Raw genomic sequence first — 3513 nt, forward strand, 5'->3', positions numbered from 1 at the left:
GAACATTTCCTAAGTTTCTTGTCTAGACTCGAAAATCGAGGAATGTGCAATTGTGTAACTGAGATTAAACACATTAAGATAGTGTTTAATTCACTCAGCGTTGGCTCTGATACCAACCTGTCACACCCCCAATTTCCACGTGTCACCGGTGGGCCCGGTGTGGGGTACGTGACGTGGTTGGCGTCGTCATAGACAAACAACACAATATAAAAATGCACAGCGGAAGCAGAATAGATACATTTCAACTTTTAAATAAATGACATAACAACATCATAGTAGTTGAAACGGATCCATAGGCGGATCAAATAAAATAAGATAAAATAGTTCAACAGATAATTGTCGTCCGAGTTTGCGAGACTATTGTGGACGCTCTTTAGGAAACAGCCAGCCTATTTCGTATAGTACCTGCACTTAACCTTTTGGGAAAAATACGTCAGTTTACACTGGTAAATACAAATCAACCGACTCATTTTGAAATGATTTAAAATTTATTTAAATGCACAAGGCATAAATATTTTATTAACTTGGGATAATTATAAAATATAAACTTGTGAACGATTTACATGCACTCATATCTCTGGTGGCCCGGGATCTACTGTCCGGGCTAGAGATTTAATTGACACACCACATTAAAGAGTTATACACGACGGGTGTACGCCTACACCCCGTGCTCTGGTCGTGGCCATCTCGTAAGATAATGCCAAGGATATCCGGGACATGGTCAATAACCCCCCAAAGCCTTTAAGTAAGACAAGACTGTTTAAACGAAGTCGCAAAAGCTATTCAAGACTGTACACCTATAAGGCGCAGGACTTGTGCGCCCGATCAAGCGGTATTTTAAATACCGTACCCCAAGCCCGTATAGGGAAAATAAGTCAAAATGTATTTACCTGAGTAAGTATTGTAACACAAAGGATAAGAGCGGTAGCTTTTACTGGGCTTCCTAATCTGGAACAAAGGTTTATAATTACCCTATTAGATTCCTAACGGGTCTTTTATTTAAGCCTAAGCTTTGACCGGTTAGTTTTAGGAATGATACGGCTTACGCACGATTAAGCGAAAGACCGGATAGAATGTGATTTAGACCCGACAAGTTTGAATACTTGTATAATATGGGTATACTAAATACATTCTGGATTTTGAGATAAAAACGATAATGTTTGACCCGTTTCGGTCAATTTACGCAAACTAGTTACGTAAACCGAACCGAACGCAAAAAGAGTGATACGGGTAGCCAAAAGATTCAAATGCAAGTTCCCTGAGATAATATGCTTAAAATATGATATTATATCAGTAAGTTATGTTCTATATTGCCCGGAATAATTTTAAACTCAATTTATGCCTTAGAAGGGCATTTTGGTCATTTAAAAGATAATAAAAGAGTAAAATTAGAAATCTGAGTTTCGGGTCTGGTTCATACAGTAAATATACTTAATATATCATATTATATCAGTAGGGTATGACCCATATATCAAATTTACCATTTAAAACCAAACTATGCACCGTAGGGGTATTTTAGTAATTTCACAAGGGCTCAAAATGCCAAAACTGGAAGTCTGAGTTTATATACTTATACTTACTGTTATTATTTGAAAATATGCTAATTACATCAGTAGGTATAAGCCTTATGTGTTAAAAATAAGTATAACGCTTACTATGCGTTAAAAATGCTAAAAATACGGTTTAGGGGCGTTTTCGGGTTTTCACAATAATTCTGAGATTTTTATATTTCCAGAATACTTAAAACAATTTATTTAACATTTAAAATCAGTAGAAAAAGGTTTCGGGTCAAAAGGATGTGTAAAACTCATTTTATGGCCTAAACGGTCAAAACCGACATAACCCGAAATAGCTAAGTGATTTAAGATACGATCAGCCAAAAATTAATTAAAAATCATCTAAAATCCCAAAATATTATAATAAATTAGTTGGTAAAAAGTTTTGCATCAAAACGTGGCCAGAAACGGGTTCTACGCGAAAAGGGCCGTTTATGTAAATTTATAATATAGTTTTACGCTAATGGCCATAACTCACAATCTGGACCACCAACTGATCCGAAATTTTCGGTGCAAGTTTATATAATAAAAATAAAGATTTTTACTCTTTCACTTTTCCAAAAATCACGTTTTATATCAAAAAGGGCAAGATAGTCAACTTTATGCATAAATCGGAAACATGCATTCGAATAGGCTAAGCATAGACTTAATTAACAAAAATTCCAGAAAGTTTAACCAAAGTAAAAATGGTCAAAAATGCTTTCCAATACAGATCTCGAACATGCATGTATGAATCCGAATCGATAGTCTACGAAATAATCGCTTTACAAGACTTTCGGTTCCGATTCGTGTCTATACTATAGATTGTCGAGTTGATGATGATTAAAACACATTCTTATATGTATTACAAGTCATTTTTAATGATCAATCAGGTTGCATGTCATCTATATCATTAATCATGTTATTTTTCACAAAAATCGCTTCTGTTGACTTTTTAGAAATAGGTTTGACTCGACATTTAGCATGCATGTAGTGGGAATCAGAGAGTACCCTTTTGAGGGTTTGTTTCCCACATAAATACCAATCTATAACAAGTTTCAATTCGAGAAATGACTGAAAGAAATCCGTTTAATCGGAAAGTCAAAGGTTATGAACACCCAGTTTGACTTTTATCAATAAACACAACAAGAACGGATTAAAGAACGAATTGAAAGCTTACAAGAGTCCTATAGGTGTTTAATGAACACTAGGAGTCGGCCTTGTTGATCAGATTTCCTCCAGAAAGCTGCCTTGAAGTTCTTGAATGTTGAGAGCACTTGTTTACTTTGAGAATGTCCAAGAAATGTGATCAAAACCTGATTTAAAGCCATAATTTCGAGGCCACTGTAGTAGCCATGCAAGGCATGTTATTGGTGCATTTGGAGGCGAAACCAGCTGTTAGGCACCCAAAATCGGACTCAAATAACCCATTTTTGAAGTTTCTGTCGCTGGCAGTCCCACGCGGCCCGCCTGGGCATGTCCAGGCGGGTCGCCTGACCCTCCTGATCAGCCAACAACTTTCAAACTTTGGCAGAAATGGTCCCTGAGCTTGTACGTGATGTTTCGGCTACTTTTCTCGACCCGTAAACCCCCAAACTTGGTTTCTAAGAACCTTAGGACTTTTACCAACATGGTAATACCCTCGGATAACTTTGCGCTCAACCGAAAAGCCCTGAAATTCGACGTTGACGCTTTTAGTCCCTTAAGTACGGTTTTGGCCATAACTTTCTCATACATTGACGAAACTTCATGAAATTTTTACCACATATTCTAGTGAGTATATTTTGGCTTTACAAAGCTTCGGGTCTGCCAAAAGTTCACTCAGAGGTATAAATTAAACATGTTGACACTTTTGGCCCCTATAGTTTACAATACTTCACTTTTGTGCAATTTCCGCGTCGTATGATCCATGAACCATCCGTTAAAGGTTATAAACATTATGTGGGGTTATCATAGAGCCTATTTATCCATTGTTGAC

The sequence above is a fragment of the Helianthus annuus genome, chromosome 17 (genome assembly GCF_002127325.2).
Source record: "Helianthus annuus cultivar XRQ/B chromosome 17, HanXRQr2.0-SUNRISE, whole genome shotgun sequence".
NCBI lineage: Eukaryota > Viridiplantae > Streptophyta > Magnoliopsida > Asterales > Asteraceae > Helianthus > Helianthus annuus.